Here is a 21229-nt window from a genome sequence, read left to right on the forward strand (position 1 = left end):
AAAACTATGTTATATATAATTTATTACATATATTTGATTAACTGCAAGAAGGGTATGCATTTTCTGCAGGGGCCCACTCACAGGGAAAAGGAGGACGTTTGACTTCTTTTCCAGGACATGAGGTTAAAAAAGAGGGCAAGTCATGGAAAAAGAGTGGTCACTCTGTTCGCCTCTGCCTGAAGATCTGAGCAGCAGCTTCCTTCCTTCCCGTCCATCTGACGAGGGGTGCTGTGTAGACTCTGAGGCTTCCAGATTAGTGGGCCCAGGGAAATGAGTTAACCTCACACTAGCAAAAAATGTTCTTCACCCGGATACTGGAAGGTTGTAAAATAAATCTGAGCGGACTTTTGTTGGTGCAAATCCCTGTGTTTGAATATTTGGAAAGGGGAAAGAAAGAAGGGCCGCCTATGTAGAGGCAGTCGATTTCTTAAAGGGAAGTTGGCAGGGATACGATGTCTCTCCCAGTGCCTCAAGACCCTTGAGAAGTGCTTCTCTGCACATGCTCGAATGCCCCCGCTTCTTGTTGGTCTATAATTTTCCAGACCTAAGCCGAGGTCTGGCACATTTCGAGGCGAAGACTTGGGGAGCTCTGGCTCGGCCTCCAAGTTACTAGCTGACTACAGTGAGACTTAGTTCTGAATAGATGTGCATAGGATTGGGCCATAAGGCCGTTGTGGAACAGCCCCCCCCCCCTTTCTGAGATCAACAAGCCTGTATTCCTGAGCATCTTGCAAGCATTTCCAGAGAGTCCTCCCCCCTCCCATTTTTGTCCCTTTTCAAAGGAGATCTTTCTGAGGTCCTCCGAGCTGTTCGGAGCAAATTGAGGAGGTCTCCAACTTTCCGGAGGGCGCACTTTTAATCACCGATCATTAAAATAGTTATGTTAAATATACTCAATTACATGCATGACTTCCCCACCCCACCCCCGACGGGCCTTTCTCTTCGCCCAGCTGCTCCCGTATTCCTCGGCCAGAGACACCAGAGGAGCGGCGGGGGGGCGGGGGGGCTCTCTCCACGATGGCGAATCCATACATTTGGGGGGATTTCATCCGTCTAATTAAGGCTTTCCGTGTGGTCCGGGGACCTGAATGCGTCTTCGGCTATTTGCTTTGGGAGCCGGGAGAGAGAGTGCTGGAATGTTGCCCAGGGAGGGGCTGGAGGGTGTGCGCGGGGGGGGGGGGAGGCGGTGTTGCTTTCCCAACACTGACCCGGGAAGGTGTCTTCTGAAGGTGTGTCCACTTAACGTCGGAGCACGAAAATGAGAGAGGGGGGGGAGAGGGAGAGAGAGAGAGAGAGATCCGCTCAGCCAGGCATGAAGTACCCAGCGGAGGTCCGAGATAATGGCACGGAGGAGGCATCGGGAGGGCGCGGTGCCCCCTCCCGGGATTCTCAGCCTGACAAGCCAATCAGGCCGTGGGAAAACCACTCCGGGCTGAGCCCTGCGAAGAATGGCCCTGAGGGACCGGGGCGTCCCCTCTTTCTTCTAGGACTGGGGGGGGGGGGAGAAGCGAGGGTCCCCAGGCTTCGCCCACCGTCGGGACCAGACCAAAGGAAGCCGGCAGACCTAAAGGGGTCGCTCTGGAGAGCGGGGAAGCGCTCTGGTCCCGCTTCGCAGAGGGGGCCCCGGGGGCATGGGAGAGGCACGCTGGTGGTCCGGCTCGCTCCCTTCCGTGCAGCAGGGCCGGGCGAGAGAGAAGCCGGAGCGGCAACTGAGGCGTTCCCACCTGGCTCTGAAGACGCTCTCTGTCCGGCCAGGTTCTCACGTTCTGTTCACACCAAACAGGCCCTTCCCCGTCGCGCCCGCCCCACACGCCTTGGACACGGCAGTGAATCGGACGCGCTTCAAGGGGACCCGCACCCCAAAAGGGGCCTTGATGATGCCACGATCCCAAATCAGGCCATTCTAGGAAGAAAAACAATCAGCAAAGTCTGCAAGCTGCAAGCCCAGTCGGGTCTCCTCAGAAGTAAGTCTCGCTGGACTTACTTCCGGGAAAGCGTGACTAGGATTGCAGCCGAAGTGAGTTTACAGCTGAAGGGTCGAGGGGCCGGTGCGAGCCTCCTGCCTTCTCCCAAGACCAGGGAGAGGTGGCGGACCACCCCTTTACTCAGGCAGACCAAATGGCAGTAGCCATAATAAACAAGAGTGTATTATTATTATTATTATTATTATTATTATTATTATTATTATTATTATTATTATTATTATTATTATTATTAACAGTAATAACACTGATTATTATTATTATATAATAATAATAATAATAATAATAATAATAATAATAATAATAATAATCAGTGTTATTACTGTTAATATTACTGTTAATATTAACCTTATTTATTTATTAGTCTAGTGTTACGATTTCGTATAAGAGTCATATTTGGTATATATTTAGTAAAGAGTCTCAAAATCGCAGAGAATCACTCTTCTGTTTGCCCAGAAGCCCCGCTGGGCCTCGTCTTCCGAAGACAAGTGTTCGGTCCTCGGTCCTCAGGTGGGGGGAAGCCGGCCTTGGCTCCCCAGATCCCTGGGCGTCCGGATCAGGCCGGCAGAGCGGAGTGCGTGTCTTCAGCGCTTCCGCCCGCTCAATGCCCTCACTTGCGGTCTAGCGACGGGGCGACATTTGGCCCCCATCAGTCCGCATACACGTGTCCAGCCTTCCGAAGTAGCCTGGCAGAGTCCTGCCTGCCCCGCGTCTTCCCAGACACCTGTTGTCGGTCGGGGGGGGGGGGACAGGCGGAGAAGGAGCATCATCTCGAGCTGGGACCCTGAACTTGGGTCTGGCAGCAGCTTCAAGCACCAGACTGGTAGTGAAACAGCCTGACCAGGAAACCTGGAGGGGAGAGGCGGGAGGGGGCAGTCTGAATGCTCTGGGCATTTGTTGATTCCGGTGGGGAGTTCCCCTCCCCCATCACATCAGCCGGTCCCCACTTGGTGGTCTCAGGTTGGCTTACGGGGGGGGGGGCGCCAGGCAAAGCTCTGAAACGCCCAAGCAACTGCTGATAACGGGGCGCTTTAAAAAACCGGGTCGTGCGAACCGAGCGACGAAGCCTCGGGTGGGGGGAGCGGGACTCTGGCGCTCTTGGTAGACAGAAACACCGAAGGAAGAGGGACCCACGCGCGGACCAGAGAGAGGGCTGCGGAATCCTGGCAGCGCTTGACCTTAGAATGCAGGCAGCGAAACGCAGGCACCCGGCAGAGAGCGGATTGAATTGATTTATTAGTAATTCCCTTCATAATTATTAATTAATTAATTTCCCCGCAGTAATGGTCTGCAGGCGCACACTTCGCTGGAAGAGGGATTCGGCTCTGTTTATGAGTCATAAAAAACCAGGCTGGAGCCCCAAGAGGACAGCCTTCCTCCCCCAGAGGAGTGGGGGGCGTCTCCTAGGTGGTGAAGCAGTTTGCATCCCCCAGCAGAGTCCACCTGCTCCCCCCACACAGTGTAGGAGGAGGGCTTACTTCCCTAAATATGTCTCCTGGCAGGTTCTGGAGCCTGGTGAAGAGTCCCGGCCTTTGCCCTCCAGCTTGGGAATTTACTTCTGAATCCGAATTACAATGCAGGGATCGGGACCCACACAGTGAGGCGTAGCGATGGGCTGGCCCTGGGCTGTAACCGTGTTTAGGGCGGGAGCATTTTGCCCCGAGAGGAACAGCCATTCCATTCAGTGGCGTCTCCTTCGAGGTTAACGTCGAGATCGGGGCCTGTATTCCAAGACAGTTTGGCGGACCTCAGCGCGACTCCAAGAGGCCGTCCAGGAGCCACCCTCCAAGTGCTGATGAGCAGGAATATCTCATGAGTGCCGGTGAAACTTCTGCAGTCCCGCGTTTGAACCCCATTCCTTACAGGGTCGAAGTGTCTGCAGGGTTGTTTAGGCTGCAGTCCTAAACAGACACACTTACTAGGAAATAAGTTCCAAAGAACTCAGTAACCGTCCCCCCCCCCCCCCAGGAGCCTACTTCTGGCTTAAGTATTTATTGACAGCAGCCAACAGAATCAGAAGTATGAGTCGAAAAATATAACCAGTGGCGTAGCTAGAGGGGGTGCAAAGCACTGAGTTTTGCATGGCTCCAGTGGCGTAGCTGGAGCGGTTGCAAAGCACTAAGTCTTGCAGGGAGCCACACCGCAGCGCGCAAGAGGCCCTTCCCCTATAAGAACATAAGAACAGCCCCACTGGATCAGGCCATAGGCCCATCTAGTCCAGTTGGGAGCCATTCCCAGCGGTGGGGGCAAATCGGAGGCGTACTCTCCGAAGGGGAGAGGGAGGGGCCCCTTGCACCCTGCGGGGAGGCTCCCTGCAAGACTTAGTGCTTTGCCCCCCTCTAGCTACGCCTCTTGTCTTAAGCCCCCTTCATGTTGCCCTCTCTCTCGGCTCGGGCTGCCCAAGAGTTGACTCTGTTGCAGAGGAGGAGCAAGGCGTAGAGGGAAGGGGAGGGGGAGGGCGTTGCTGGGGTATCGGAATCTGGGGAGACTCCGTCGTCATGGCCCCGAATAGCGAGTAGGGCGAGTTCACACGACGATCGAGTGACCGAGAGAACAAGAGGCCCATTTTAATCAGGTGGTTATCTCTCTCCGAGGTGGAGATCAGAGCCCTGTCCCTCCTGGCCTCGCCTTTGTGTCCCCCCTGCTGGAAATGACAGCTCCTTCAGAAAGAAGCCACTTTGTCCCTGGATGGGATTTCACCTCTCTTGCTCTACACATGTCCGCATTGTCGTTTTACAGCTCCGCAGAATCCGCTAAATTATAGAAGGGTCTAAGCTCGGCCTCATTAAATCCCTCTTCTTTTCCTCTCTCTCTCTCTCTCTCTCTCTCTCTCTCTCTCTCTCTCTCTCTCTCTCTCTCTCTCTCGGCTGGCAGAGTATATTACTGTAAGCCGGGGGAGAAACTCGACTGTTATCCGGATGGAGATTGAAGACACTGCGGTCCTTAAGGACAGCCTGCGACAGACAGACAGGCAGACACGCGCACAACAGTCTCTTGATTAGTTGCCATCAGTGGCGTAGCTAAGGGGGGCCAAGAACTAAGTTTTTCAGGGAGTCTCACTGCAGCGTGCAAGGGGCCCCTCCCCCCCTTTCGGAGCCATTCCGGGGGCAAATGCCCCCGTTTTTCTCCCTCCATCTGGAATGGCTCCCTCCACTGGTTGCCATCCATAACTCTCTCTCTCTCTCTCTCTCTCTCTCTCTCTCTCTCTCTCAGTTCTAATCTGATCACTTGCTTCTGTTCCAATCAAAGGCTCATCCGCCAGGCCATTTATTCCTTCTTTTCTTCCAGGTCTCTATTGTTCAGGCAGCAACAATCCTATAAAGATAGGATCAAATGAAGCTGCAGTCCCACTAAAGGCAGGCTGCCCTTTCATCTGAGAGAGTTTCCTAATTTGGTGTTAGGGACGCCCCATTCCCTTGTGGCCCCTTCCTCATGTGCCCAAGAATGTTAATGTATGAGGGTATTTACTGTTTACTTAAGGCTTTCTCTTCATCTGCCCATTCACCCCCAAGGGGCATGGAAAAGCTGGGTGACTGGGTGCATCCCAGACATTTGCCCCCTTCAGACGAACTGGGGCCATCATCGCCAATGGCGAGACCTGCCACTTCAACTCAGTGATGGCCCGCACGTGTGAAAGCGCCACCGCAGGACAGAGAACCGAAATCACAGGGTCTGTGGAGTAGATCAGTGGTGAGGAAGTCAAGGGTGTGACGGGAGGGGGAGGGGGCTGCTGCCCGCGGGGCGCCCGCTGAACACGCGCTTTAACTATGGTGGTTGACAACCTTCAGTCTCGAAAGACTATGGTAGAAGCCTACAGCACCCGGTATTCCCAGGCGGTCTCCCATCCAAGTACTAACCGGGCCTGCCTCTGCTTAGCTTCCGAAATCAGACGAGATCGGGCATGTGCAGGGTAAGGAGATCCCAGCCTAGCCCGGGCAGCCCTAACACACTCGGCAAGGCAGATGGAAGCAGAAAGTGCCAACGAACAAGTCACTCTTTGCAGTAGCGTAGCAAGGGGGGGGTTTCAAAGCGCTAGTTTTGACCCCCCTCTAGCTACGCCACTAACTCTTCGCAAAGAGCGTGGTAGGCGCCCGGTAAGTCGGTCTCCAACCCCCCTCGAGCTCTCGCAGCCTCTTCTGGAAGCTGGAACTCGGTCAGTGGGACGGACTGCAGCTGGACCCCCTTTTTCGAGTCTCAGGCCCAGGTGGTTGTCAGTTCGCTCCCCTGACCCCAGTGGAAGTCACCAGAGTGCAGGCTGTACAGACGTAGAACTTCTGATGACTGGTTGAATGTGCGGATTCCTTCCCTTGTCCCTCCCCGCGGGGCAAAGTTTCTCTGCTGTTAAAAACCGTAGGACAGGAAGACATTCAACAGGTGCAGCCCTCTCTCTTGAAGGGGGAGAAGGTAACACTTGTTTTTTTGACTGCAGGAAACCCCCAGCCATGGCCTGAGAGGAGAAGGGACCTAAGAGGCGGGTAACTTTTCAGGAACTCCTTGGAAGTTGCTTCTGGGGACTCAACGGTGGAGCCTCAGTTTCCCCATCGCAGTTTGGGACAACCGCTTTCTAAACTGATTCTGGACTGGACTGTCTTCTTGGGCTCCCACACACAAACAGCCCCCAAAACATTCACACTCGGGAGTTGACCCTGCTGAGTTTGCCGTGTAAGGGCCCAATCCTTTCCAACTTTCCAGTGCCGGTGCAGTTGCAGTGCAGCCTCTGGTCCTGGGAACTGCCTCACCTGCCTCCCCACGCACCGCAGGTCCCTGTCTCCTTTGGAGAGGCTAAGATGGGCAGGTGAGCTGCCCTCCGTTTGTCTGACGATGGATCCAGGGAGGCCCGGGTGGGGATGTCTGAGAGCCAATCCCATGCCTGTCTACTCAGAAGCAAGTCCCATTGTAGTCTATGAGGCTTACTCCCAGGAAAGTGTGGATAGGATTGCTGCCTGAGTTTCTGTGTAAGGTCTGTCCAGCTGTCCTGGAATCTTTAAGCCACGTGGTCTGAAGACAAAGACAGACAGACAGACACACACACACAGACACTCACTCACAGAGCGCTTTTGAGACACAAATAATTGGATTTCTGGACTGTGTGCTGTCACGTGTGCATGGACACACACGCGATACACGCGTGACAGGATCAGCGTGTTGGGTATAACAGACCCAGAACAGCCGCCGCAAGACGAAATCTTGCACGGAAATCCCCGACTAAAACGCATCACCCTGGGAAGTCCTTCTCCTGAACGATCCCCATTTTCTCCCCTGAACTCCGAACACACATCCGTGTTGAAGGGTAGGGAGTTCACACGCCAATTTTCAGCTCGCTGAGCCTACTCGCGTCCAGCCACGTCCGCAGGGCTTCTTCCTCCCGAGTCAAGTCAGGGAGGATTTGTGTTTAGGGTTGTGCATCCATCTGACCCTGTGGGGGTCTGCAGCCCTTCCCGGGAACACGTGTGTCTGTGTGAGAGCGCGCTGCTTCTGGCTGCATCCAGATTTTGGACGCTGTACTTGGAGGTGCGTTTCCTCTGAGTTTACACTGGTAGAGTTTCTTCGTAGTATAGGATTCAGGATTGGGCCGGTGTAAATGAAGCAGGAGGGTTGCTTGTGCCTCTATCGAATGTCGCCTAAACTGCATGAGCCTACCACGTAGACGTGGAGGCACGTTCACACGCGCCCTTACGCCCTCATTCGTGTTTCCTGGTAGTAATTCTCCACGGAATTACTCAGAGCCCTCCACTCCCGGATCTTGAAGCAGAGGACGCGAAATGATGTTCTTTTGGCTTAAATAGGACTCAGCCCCTCGGTAAGAACTTAGAGCCCAAGCCTATGCCTGTCTCCTCAGAAGTAAGTCCCATTCTAGTCAATGGGGCTTACTCCCAGGAAAGTGTGGAAAGGATGGTAACCTTAGTAAGGCATCCTTCTGAATTTGGACAGACCCGTTTATGCAGCAAACGTACGATGGTCGATGACGCCCCAGTCCTCAACCCCACACGCTGCTTAGAGGTAGGTCTGCCTGTCATGAAATTCACGTTTAAGTCAGTGCTTAAGCAGGGCTGTGGGGTAGCTGAAGGGGGGGGGGTCAAAGCACAGTGGCTCCTCCCCCTCCCCTTTTTGTTCCCCCCCTGGAATTTCTTTACCCAGCTTGTAATCAGCCTGTGGAACTCCTTGCCACATGAAGTAGTGATGGCATCTTGCCTAGATGCCTTTAAGAGGGGGATTGGACAAATTTCTGGAGGAAAAGTTCATCACGGGTAGGTATGTGCAAGCTCCTGGTTTTAGAGGGAGGCTACCTCAGAACACCAGATGCAAGGGAGGGCACCAGGACCAGGCCTTTGGCCTGATCCAGCGGGGCTCTTCTTATGTTCTTATGTTTTAAGGGCTCTGAAGAGGCGGGGGAGGGGCCGCTTGCAGAGCGCATTCAGGTGCCTTCAAAACTTAGTGCTTCGACCCCCCTCTAGCTACGCCACTGAGATAGGGCACTGTCCAGGCTTCAGCCCGGACCCTGAACACTCGTTCTCAGTGGGGCTTCCGCAGGAGAACTTCTCGGCGGGCTTGCCCATGTTTTTAGCCACATCAGACGTGGGGGGCTCTTTCTGCCGGTCTGTTGCGTTGGGGGTGGCAAGTCACCTGCCTGTTGGTCAGAGAGCCTATGGGGGGGGGTGTGCTGGGCGACCCTCCGCCCACCAGAAGGGAATCGTGGCTGCCGGAGAGCCCCTCCATAAGAACATAAGAACAGCCCCACTGGATCAGGCCATAGGCCCATCTAGTCCAGCTTCCTGGATCTCACAGCGGCCCACCAAATGCCCCAGGGAGCACACCAGGTAACAAGAGACCTGCAAGGCCTCCTGGGAATTGTAGTTTAAGAACATAAGAACAGCCCCACTGGATCAGGCCACAGGCCCATCTAGTCCAGCTTCCTGTATCTCACAGCGGCCCACCAAATGCCCCAGGGAGCACACCTGATAACAAGAGACCTCATCCTGGTGCCCTCCCTTGCATCTGGCATTCTGACATAACCCATTTCTAAAATCCCATTCTCTGGGTAGCGGCAGCAGAGCCCCAACATCCGAAGCGACCTTTTGTTCGCCAAAACCCTGAGCCATGATTTTAATGAAGGCTGATGAGGAGCCCAGATCTGCCTACGAGGCAGGCGAGGGCCTTAATCCGTCTGCTGGAGCCGGGACTCCCCCCCCCCCCGATCTTCACTGGCCCTCCCCTCCCCTTCCTGCCGGGGTTTCATTCCTCGCTGTCAGTGCCTGGAAACCACGCGGGGCGTCGCGCGGGGCTTTGATTGATTATTCGTCACCCGCATCTGTCAGTTCCAATCGCTTCCCCCTGAAGTTTCACTTACGGGCACTGGAGTCTTCGGAGGAGGTCAGGATGGAGGGGAGGGGGGTCATCCGCTGGCCTGCTTCCCTCCCGAGAGGAGGGGGGTCGAAGGGGCGACCCAGCAGAGAAAAAGGGAGAGAAGAAGATGCTTCCACGTTCAGAAGCACTAATGGGTCCTCACTCCCCCAGCCCCAAAGCTACAGCAGCCGTTGATGCGGCCAAGGGCTGGTGAAGAGCCAAGAAGGGCAGTAGCATAGCTAGAGGGGGGTCCAAGCACTAAGTTTTGCAGGGGCCTGAACGTGCATCGCAAGCGGCCCCTCCCCTTCCCTTTAGAAGCCAGGCATCAGTGGCGTCACTAGGGTTCGCGTCACCCAGTACAGGATGCCAGAGCGTCACCCACCATGCAGTGGGCGGGGCAGTACCCCAAGTGGTGGGCCTGGTGGTGTACCATCACTCCGCCCCCACTGGTTTTTGGGCTGTACCTTTTGATAGAACATAGTACACGTTCTGCATGAAATTACGCATTGATTGGTATATAACATGCTGGTATTATTCTTCCAAATTACGATTTTAGTGATTTTGGTCACTAGTGGTGTCACTCCCCCCCCCCCCCCCCGGGTGTCAAGTTACTAACACCTTATTGCAGCAGTTCTCAAACTTTTAGCATTGGGACCCACTTTTTAGAATGGCAATCTGTCCAAGACCCACCAGAAGTGATGTCATGGTGGAAGTGACATCATCAGGCAAATTAAAATAAATAAGGATAAATAATTAAAGTAAAACATCATAATTAAAGTAAAGTGACATCATCAGGCAAATTAAAATAAATAAGGATAAATAATTAAAGTAAAACAAATAATTCAATAAGCAGAAACCAGCCCTGGTCCACCAAATGAATTTCCTCTGTAGCCTGCCTGCAATAACACCCCCCCCCTCCAAAAAAAACCCAGTAAGGTTTTCAGCCCTATCCAGTGCCCAGTTGAATTTAAGAACTTCTGTTTAGACCAGATCACTGTCAGGATCCACCTGGCTTTGCAAGTCTCAAAAAGACTTCACCTTATCAGCTGAAACCTCTGTTTTGATCCTTTGGGGGGGGGGGGCTGACCTCTGGAGCACTTGTTGAGCTCCAGGTGCGTAGGATCAGGACCATTCTGGTAGCCTTGCACTCTCCTTCACCTGATCTTCCACATCAGCCAAGGCACGTTTGTTTGTGAGTAAACTAGACCCTGAGGCTTAGTTTTGCTTTCCATAGGGCTCAATACATTCATTTGCTTGGAGGGAGGGATTTCCTTCTCAGGTGTTTTTGGGGGCTGCATTCATTGGATCAGGACCATTCTGGTGTCATTGGATTCCTCTCAGCCTGCCCCTTCCGATGGACTAAGGCAAGTTCGCCTACTCGCGAGTAAACACATGATACGGCTCACTTTCACTTTCCATAGGGATCCATGCATTTTTTGTTCTCCAGTTTTTTGGCCATAACATTTGATAGAAAGGAGATAGTTCACTCTGGTTTTTTGCATTGCATTCCGCTCAAAATTCTGCATCCAAGTGTATATAATATGATGGGGTTATTCCTAACCACCGTGATTTTAGGGCGTCACCCCCAGTGCGCATCACCCCCCCTGTGCGTGTCACCTGGTGCGGCCTGCACCTCCCGCACCGCCTAGCAATGCCACTGCCAGGCATATGCCTCTGTTTTGCTCTCCCCACCCAGAATGGTTACAAAGGGGAGGGAGAGGGGCTGCTTGCGTGTTCAGGCACCTGCAAAACGTAGTGCTTGGACCCCCCTCTAGCTATGCCACCGAGGAAGAGCTTGGCCCAGCCTGAGCTCTATGGATCATCAGCTCATGAGAAGGAAAGAGGGCTAGAGCCAAGTTATCCCCTTTGCCCAGAGGCTGGTCAGTTTCGTGTCTCCAGCTCTCAATAGCTTGAGGTGGGGTGTGTGTGTCCTGTGCTCTCTCCCTGAAGCAGCCTGTCTCTGGCTTTGATTTGGTTTCCTTGCATTTCTTTGCACTCTCAACTGTGTGAGGGATTTTGAGGCTAGCTCCATGGGAACTGGGGAAACTGAGGCCTGGAAACGTCCCCCCATCAGGCCCCCAACAACAACAAGAAGAAAACAATAATATCAATTAACTGCAAAAAATAGCTTTACTGGGAACAGTTTATATTTTGCAACAATACTTAAAACATCAAAAATATGGCAAAAGTCAGCCATCCCACCTCCTTGGGAAGGACTCCAGGTCTGGATAAGACAATAACTGTGCAAACCACAACAACAATAATAAAGCCCTTTTTGAGACTTCAGTTTGAACAGTGTCCTGGGACAATTGTTTTCCAATCAGAAATAAAAACTGTAACTGGGATTGTTATGACTGCAGTATTTATCTGTTCTTATTTTTTACCTGTAGAATGTCTTTGCTGGATCTCATCTTAGGGTGATGGATTTTGCTAGGGAGATGGAAAATTGATGGGTTTGCCATGTCCATGTGTGAGCCTGCACTTTCACCTGAAAACATCAGAACATAAAAAGAGCCTTGCTGGATCAGGCCCAGGGCCCATCTCATCCAGCTTCTTGTATCACACAGGGAGCAATTAAGACAGATACCTATATCCTGTTGCCAGTCCCTTGCACCTGTCATTCAGGGATAGGTTACTTCTAAAACCCAGAGGTTGCATATATTCATCATGACATAACCTGTGATGAACTTTTTCCACAATTCCCTTTTAAGGGCGGCTAGGTCAGGTGCTATCACAACATCTTGTGGCAAGGAGTTCCACGGATGAATTACACACTGGTTGAAGAAATATTTCCTTTTGTCTGTTTTGACCCTCCCTCCCCCCCTCTCTCCCCTGTGTCAGTTTTAGTGGATGTCCCCTGGTTCTAGTGTTGTGCAAGAGGAAAAATATATTCCCTCTGTCCACGACATTTGCCCCCACAGGAGCCTTTTTTTTCTAGACTGAGAAACCCCAAACATTGTAGCCTTTTCTCCTAAGGGCGGTGCCCTACCCACTTACCATTTTGGTTGCTCTTTTCTGCACTTTTTCCAGTTCTATTATATCTTTTTTAAGATGGTGAGAACTGCTCACAGTACTTCAGATGTAGCCTTTCCAGAGATTTGTACAATGGCATAATAATGTTGGCCATTTTATTCTCATCCCCCTTTTTTAATGATCCTGAGCATGGAATTGGCCTTCTTTGCTGCCCCCACACACTGGGTCCGCACACTCATTGAGTTGTCCATCAGCAAGATCACAATTCCTTCTGCACCACCTGGAAAATTTTATGTGGATGAATTTCTAATTAAGTAAGGGGATCTGGTGATTGAACTGTTAAAGCTTGATGATGCTTTTTAATTTTGAAAAAAAGTCAAGTGAAAGAAGGCTTGATTTTTTAAAGTTGATTTTATGTTTGTGGGCGTTATCTTAGGAGGGTGTGGCAGTGGTTGTGTGTCTTTGGGACATCATGAAGAATTTCTGTAGTCCAGAATGTCCAAGTCCCCTCCCCCACTCAGAACAAGGCTTGGAAGTGGTACTCCTCCTGCAGCTTTAGGACATCTCTAATTTGAGGACTGCCGTCTGCTCAGAGAAATAGTGAGATGGGTGCCAACATTTGCTCTCACACATTACTTTCTTTTTCAGGGACTACTCACCTAGTACAAACACTGAACAAGGATCTCTAGTGGAGGCATCTCACAATGATCATTATGGCATCCAAAATCACAGGCAACCAACTTCCTGTGTCAAATGCATGAAGTGGGTGAGTAGACATCATTTCAAATAAATATGCTCAAGGGTGATCCATTGACATGTCCAGTACCCCATGGTGAAATGGAAGTAAATCTCTTTGAGTCTCCTACAACAGGGGTGTCCAAAGTTTTTGGCAGGAGGGCCACAACAACTCTCTGACACTGTGTCGGGGGCTGGAGGAAAAAAGAATTAATTTACATTTCAAATTTGAATAAATGTACATATATGAATATATTAGAGATGGAACTTATATGAATGCATGAATGTCTTGCAATAACTCAAGGCCTATAAAAGGTCTTGCACAAAGCTAGGCCAGCCTTTTCTTCTCTGCCGCTGCTGCATCACAGACGTGAAACAACAAGCAGTGGAGGGAGCCCTCATCCCACAGTTCACGTGAGAGGTCAAAAATTCGCCCTCACGCATCAGGCCAGTGCAAGCTCCAACAAATCTCTGGAGGGCCAGAGACTCATTGGAGACTGGGGGCTCCCTGAGGGCCACATTGAGAGGCCTTGAGGGCCACAAGTGGCCCCAGGGCCAGGGTTTGGGCACCCCTGTCCTACAACAATGTCCACTAAGTAGACTGTGGCCTCTTGGACTATTCAGTAATACCTCTTATAATGCTGCTTCTTATGACACTGTTTCGTCATAGCTCTCTTTGTTGCGAGTGTAATTTTTACAGTATTATAGAAAGGGACGATGATCTCTTTGCAGCATTTTAGGACTTCAGCAGGGATGCTGTCTTTTCCAGGTGCCTTGCCAAAGGCAAGGGAGTCCAGGGCCACGTGAAGTTCTTCTAGGGTTGGTTCACTGTCAAGCTCTTCCAGCACAGGCAGGCACTCAATGTTGTTCAGTGCTTCTTCGGTGACTACATTTTCTCTGGAATATAGCTCAGAGTAGTGCTGCACCCAGCGTTCCATCTGCTGCGCCCGATCCTGGATGACCTCGCCTGTGGCAGACTTCAGAGGGGCAATTTTCTTCTGTGTTGGACCTAGGGCCTGCTTGATACCATCATACATCCCCTTGATGTTGCCCGTGTCAGCTGCTATCTGTATCTCGGAACAGAGCTGGAGCCAGTAGTCGTTAGCACATCTCCTGGCAGTCTGTTGGACTTTGCTGCGAGCAGTTCGGAGGACCTGCAGGTTGCGCTCACTGGGACAGACCTTGTATGCTGCTTGAGCTCTCCTCTTTTCCTCAATGACTGGTGTCAACTCCTCAGAGTGGGCTTCAAACCAGTCTGCCGCCTTGTTGGTCTTCTTGCCGAATATGGACAAGGCGGTGTTGTAAACGGTATTCTTGAAATGTTCCCATCTGTTGGATGCGTTTGCGTCGGCCGGGCCTGGAAGAGATTCCTCAAGCGCTTGTGCAAATTCCTCCACTTTTCTCTGATCCCGGGTCTTGCTGGTATCAATGCGAGGTCTTCCTTCCTTTTTCGTGTGATACAGTCGCTTTGTTTGCAGTTTCACTCTGCTGCACACCAGGGAGTGGTCAGTGTCGCAGGCAGCACCATGATAACTGCGTGTGATCTTGATGCTGGGAAGGCTGGAGCGTCTGGTGAGGATCAGGTCGAGCTGGTGCCAGTGCTTTGATCTTGGATGTCTCCAAGAGACTCTATGTTGGGGCTTTGTGTTGAAGAACGTGTTGCTGACACAGAGACCGTGATGACAGCAAAACTCTAGCAGGCGTTGGCCATTTTCGTTCATCCTCCCAGTGCCAAACTGACCTAAGCAAGTGGGCCATGAACTGTTATCAGCACCAACTCTAGCATTGAAATCGCCGAGGATGAACAATGGCTCTTTTACAGGGATTTTCTTGACAGTGGTGGCCAGGTCATCATAGAATTTGTCTTTGGCTTCTGCTGGAGACGACAGAGTCGGTGCATAAGCACTGATGAGAGTGATAGGTCCTGCTGATGACTGGAGCTGCAGGGACAAAATTCTTTCACTTCCCACAGTAGGTGGGATGATGGATTTCAGCAGGGTATTTCTGACCGCAAAGCCAACGCCATGTTCCCTGGTTTCGTTTGGTGGTTTTCCCTGCCAGAAAAATGAGAAATTTCTCTCCTTGACAGATCCGGAATCTGGCAGCCTAGTCTCTTGAAGGGCGACGATGTCCATCTGCAGTCTGCTCAGCTCCATGTCGATGACAGCTGTTTTGCGTGCGTCGTCTATTTCTTGCAGGTCATCAGAGAAGCCAGGTGTCATTGTCCTAACGTTCCAGGTGCCCAGCTTTAGGGCAGTAGTTTTCTGTTTTCTGTTGCATGGTGCAGAGTTGTCGATCCGCTTGTCGGTTTTCACCCTAAACCCCACGCACCCCATGAGGTTAACGGACCGTGGCGAGGCAACACCTTACTGGCTGGGGACTGCCCAGCTTAAGGCGGGCGGTAGCTGCCCAATGAGATGCAATGATCTCTCCCACCGTCGGAAGCAGCCCCTGGCGTCATGCTCTACGCCAATCGAGCAAAGACTTATAACCGGTAAACTGCTGCTTCCCGTGTTGTGCCGACGCCGTATGGCGAAGTTGGAGTGTCCTCTCCAGTGCGCGAAGCCTGGGTAAAGAAGGTATGGAGGATAGGCTGTTACCCATGCAGCAAATCCCCCCTCTCCACGTCGCTGGAATGGTCCAATGGAAAGGCAGAAGCCAATACGGTTGGTTCCAGCGGCGTCGCAGGAGTTGCCAGAACGTGACTGTGTTCAGCCATGAACTGCCTAAGGGACTCCGGCTCCTGATTTTGCCTCGAGGTTGACTCCTGAAGCCTTTTCCAGAACTGGATGTAGCCACAAGGCAGTGGAGGTTTGGGATCAGAGTTTCCTTCTCTTAGATGAGCTGCCTTCCTAGGCTGACGAGTCCCATCTACCCGGTGGCTGTTTAGTCGCCTCTTACGACAAGTACAGCCAAACTGAGGGCCTATTCTTGGCCCCCAGCCCCCAGGGGTATACATTAACATGCTAATAGCAAATCCATTTTTTTTCATTTACATGTTTCAGAACCATTAAGAGAAAATCACATTAGAATAGTGGTTCCCAAACTTCTACAAGGAAGTTGGGTACTCTGTAAGTATATGCAGGGGGGGGGGTGATGGCGACGCAGCAATCATGCCACTGCCACAACCAAGGGTTTTAAGTAAGGTACGGGGAGGGGGCAGCACCAGTCATCCAAAGGGTGCAGAAGGCAAGATCCCCTCTACGGGTCTTCCAGCTGCCTATTTCTGATAGTCTCACTTCATGACCAAAAACCAGAAGTGGGTCATGATCGAAGCTGTTTGTAGCAGTGGGAGGCCTGCAGAGGGATCACAGGCCCCCTGCACCTTCTGGATAGCCGGTTCAGCCCACCCAGGTATCTTACTAAGGTTTGATAGTAAGATAGTAAGATATCTCACCTCCCTTTGGTTGAGGAGGTGGTGCAACCTATGGTGCCTTCCAGGGACGGGCAAAGCCAGCACAGCTTGAGTTGAGTCACGAGTCTCCGCTCCCTCTGCAAATCGACTCAAAAACAAGTCATAATGGGGGCACTTTTTGAGTCACCTTTTCTCAGCTCACTGAGCTGCATGAAATCCTCTGTCTCTGCTGGAGAGAAGGTGGAGTACCTCAAGACATGAGGGATGCAAACATCATCACGCTGTACAAGAACAAAGGTGACAGGGGTGACTGGGGTGACTGCAACAACTACCGCGGCATCTCTCTCCTTAGCGTTGTAGGAAAGCTGTTTGCCCGAGTTGTACTAAAGAGGCTCCAGGTACTTGCAGAGAGCGTCTATCCAGAATCGCAGTGTGGATTCCGAGCCAACAGGTCCACCACTGATATGGTATTCTCCCTTAGACAACTGCAGGAGAAATGCAGGGAACAACGACAGCCACTCTTTATAGCCTTCATAGATCTCACAAAGGCTTTCGACCTGGTCAGCAGAGACGGCCTCTTCAAGATTCTCCCCAAGATTGGATGTCCACCCAGGCTCCTCAGCATCATCAGATCCTTCCACAAGGACATGAAGGGCACTGTTGTCTTCGATGGCTCCACATCAGACCCTTTTGACATCCGAAGCGGAGTGAAGCAGGGCTGTGTTCTTGCACCAACCTTGTTTGGGATTTTCTTCGCTGTCCTGCTGAAGCAGGCCTTTGGAACTGCAACAGAAGGCATCTATCTCCGGACCAGATCAGACGGAAAGCTCTTCAACCTCTCCAGACTGAGAGCAAAATCCAAAGTCCAGCTGAAATGTCTGCGTGACTTCCTCTTTGCCGACGATGCAGCTGTCACTACCCACTCTGCCAAAGATCTCCAGCAGCTCATGGATCGTTTTAGCAAGGCCTGCCAAGATTTTGGACTGACAATCAGCCTGAAGAAAACACAGGTCATGGTTCAGGATGTGGACTCACCTCCCTGCATTACAATCTCTGAGCATGAACTGGAGGTTGTCCATGACTTTGTGTACCTTGGCTCAACGATCTCCGACACTCATTCTCTCGATGCCGAGCTAAACAGGCGCATCGGTAAAGCAGCTACCACGTTTTCCAGACTCACAAAGAGAGTCTGGTCCAACAAGAAGCTGACGGAACATACCAAGATCCAGGTCTACAGAGCTTGCGTCCTGAGTACACTTCTGTACTGCAGCGAGTCATGGACTCTTCGCCCACAACAGGAGAGGAAACTGAGCGCTTTCCACATGCGCTGCCTCCGACGCATCCTCGGCATCACCTGGCAGGACAAAGTTCCAAACAACACAGTCCTGGAACGTGCTGGAATCCCTAGCATGTATTCACTGCTGAAACAGAGACGCCTGCGTTGGCTTGGTCATGTCGTGAGAATGGATGATGGCCGGATCCCAAAGGATCTCCTCTATGGAGAACTCGTGCAAGGAAAGCGCCCTACAGGTAGACCACAGCTGCGATACAAGGACATCTGCAAGAGGGATCTGAAGGCCTTAGGGATGGACCTCAACAAGTGGGAAACCCTGGCCTCTGAGCGGCCCGCTTGGAGGCAGGCTGTGCAGCATGGCCTTTCCCAGTTTGAAGAGACACTTTGCCAACAGTCTGAGGCTAAGAGGCAAAGAAGGAAGGCCCATAGCCAGGGAGACAGACCAGGGACAGACTGCACTTGCTCCTGGTGTGGAAGGGATTGTCACTCCCGGATTGGCCTTTTCAGCCACACTAGACGCTGTGCCAGAACCACCTTTCAGAGCGCGATACCATAGTCTTTCGAGACTGAAGGTTGCCAATACAATACAATAGAAAGGGAAAAGATTCCAACCCAGAAGAGCATTCAAAAGTTCAGGGCAGAAAAGTACAGCTGCCTGCATTGTGCTTTCAGCCGACAGAAGCTTCCTATTCTGGCTAGTGCTATGGCAGTGAGAGCACTGTATTCTGGCTAGCTTGCTTTAAGGGAATGCTTCAGGAGAGGAAAGAGCAAGCCAGGCAATCTACCCTTGAGGCCTTCTATAACAAGAAGCTTCTAGTTCCCAAGAATAGCTCTTCCCATCATCTTCCACTGCTGCTATTTAAGAGGAGTGGCAGCAGCATGGAGAGTTAACGTAGCAGGCTCTGACTTAAAGCACTGATGAATACAGTATTGTGAACACGTCTACATTAGAGCAGCAATTGTCAAGCTTTTTCATCTCATGGCACACTGAGAATACACTAAAATTGTCAAGGCACACATCAGTTTTTAAACAATTGATAAGGCACACTGCATTGCCGGCTGGGGTCGCACATCCCCCAGTGGCCCTACTAATAAATGACTCTTCCCCAAACTCCCATGGCACACCTGCAGGCCATTTGTGGCACACTAATGTGCCATGGCACAGTGGTTGAAAATCATTGGTCTCTAGAGCATTGGTGGGCAAACATTTTGGCAGGAGGGCCACATCCTCTCTCTGACACTGTCGGGGGGCCAGGAAAAAAAAATAGAACTAATTTACATTTTAATTTAAATAAATTCACATAAATGAATACATTAGAAACAGAACTTTTGAGAATTAATGAATTTTACTAGCGTATTTATAATACACATGAGAACTATAATACAGGCATGTAGAGCCACATGAGAACTATGAACTGTTTGCCACGTACCTCTTGCACAGTGAAAGCATAAGGACCAAGCCAGACCAAGCCAAGCCAGAAACACCTGGAGACATAAGTTGTTCAGAGGCAATGTGGGGGGAACATAACATATGTTCCAGGAACATATCCATGGTGTTATATAGATGTAAATAATACCTCCTGTAACTTCAGTAAAACCCTGCTATACTAGGCCTCACAATAATGTGAATTCGGATGAAATGCTATTGGCATTTAGCTCCTCTCCTCCACCACACCCCCGTTCCTAACCTCTAACATAGTTTAGGATCCTCAACAGGAGACACTTCTTTACACAGCCCACAATCAGTCTGTGAAATGCAGTGTCAAAACACGGGGTTGTAGCTACTAGCTTGATGGCTTTACAATGGATTCATGGAGGGGCAATCCATCCAGGGCTAATCATCATGATGTCTTGGCACCACTTCCAGAGCTAGCAGTGGTACACCTCTGAACACCAGTTGCGAGGGAGGGGAGCAATGGCTGCAGAGAAACATCCCTTTCTGTCCTTGCAAGCTTCCCAGAGGCAGCTGGTGGGCTCCTGTGGGAAAAAGATGCTGGACTAAGTGGGCGCTTGTCCTGATCCGGCAGGGCATTTCTTCTATTATGTACTGAAGTCATTCCTAAATAATCTTGCAGTACCCAAAACACTTTCTCTAAAGATGCCCAACTGAAGCTAATGAGACTACTTCAGAAGAGCTGGTAACAGCTTCATGGTGCACAACCCATTCTGAAAAATAGGAGACTCCCCCACTAAGCTCTTCTTTTTTCCTCTCCACCGAGGACTGTTCCCTTTTCTCTTTTGATGCTCCACACTTGACGAAGAGGATGCTGGCTTGTTGTGTGGACACGAAAGGCAAGCTAGCATAATGGCTCTGAGAACTGGCAGGGAGCCTATCTTGTACAGTACTCTATTTGATGTACTGTATTTTGTGGCACCGTAAGCTAAGAGACAAGAGAACACCGAGAGATCTGTAATGCGGGCTTTAATTACGGCCGAGAGTGTTCTCCAGAGTGATTAGCAAGAGGAGGGGAAAAATCAAGTGGAGGGATCCTTGCAACAAAGTGCCAATAAAAAAAAAAAAGCACATCATTTACAAGGGCAAAAATATTGTTGTGTTCAGACAGGGAGGATATGGAGTTTAAATTATGATACCACCATAATAGCTCTACACTATTACATGGGGTGTTGCTATCTTCTCCCAAGGGATCATGCCTCAGAATCATAGAAAGTCCCAGAAAGTCAGGGTCCTTCACATATAAATTCACTTACACACATAGCAGCTTCCTACAGATCAGTTTCTAGCCAACAGAGGGCCAATGAATAAAGTCATTTTTTTCCTAGTCGATGTTGTATTATTAGCTGTGAGAACTTGTGAACAGTGACATACTTAGCACCACTGGTACCTGGGACGAACTTCTCCCACCTCCCCCCTTGGCTGCTCGGAGCCATTGAAAGACCTTGCCTTGAGATCCCTTTGGGGAGGCCAGGTCATAAGAACATAAGAACAGCCCCACTGGATCAGGCCGTAGGCCCATCTGTTACGTGAAAATCCCCTTTTTCCTTTTATGTTGTGATTTTATATCTGGTTATGTATTATGGACTAAAACTCATGCAGGTCAAACCTCAAAACACAGGACACACTTCTCCCAGCACACTTTTCTAAAAACCCTGGTCAAAACCACAAGCACATGGATTACACAACCCCCATTTCCCTGTAGGTCAATGTATGCATTGTATTGTTTTAAGAGATATATGCAAAAGTGTCTCCTTATCCAATCACTGTGTATGCAAAACAAGTCGGCATGCACCTCAGGAGGAAGAAGTCTAGCATCTTAAATCATTGTTTAAGTATGCAAATTTGAATTGCCTTCCTGAGCTGCTGTATTTACTGGTTATTGTGTAAGGTCCCCCAGGTAGAAAGCCAGCCATTAGACACATTGAATTCTGCTGATAAGGGACATCTGGACCCCAAAACACCCTGGTGGGTGGTAGTTTTCCCCCAGCTCTGCCCCAAACACCCTGGTGGGTGGCAGTTTCCCCCCAGCTCAGCAACAGAAAAAACCCTTTTAAGAGAGAGGCTCCGGCCACATGGTCTCTCTCTCTGGC

At 50.9% G+C, this 21229-nt stretch overlaps 1 pseudogene; it reads right to left on the bottom strand.

Annotated features, from left to right (window-relative positions):
• Positions 1-5790: 5790 nt before the first annotated feature.
• On the bottom strand, positions 5791-5909 carry LOC136646613 (5S ribosomal RNA; annotated as a pseudogene).
• Positions 5910-21229: the final 15320 nt, after the last annotated feature.

The sequence above is a fragment of the Tiliqua scincoides genome, chromosome 3, assembly GCF_035046505.1.
Source record: "Tiliqua scincoides isolate rTilSci1 chromosome 3, rTilSci1.hap2, whole genome shotgun sequence".
Classification (NCBI taxonomy): Eukaryota; Metazoa; Chordata; class Lepidosauria; order Squamata; family Scincidae; genus Tiliqua; species Tiliqua scincoides.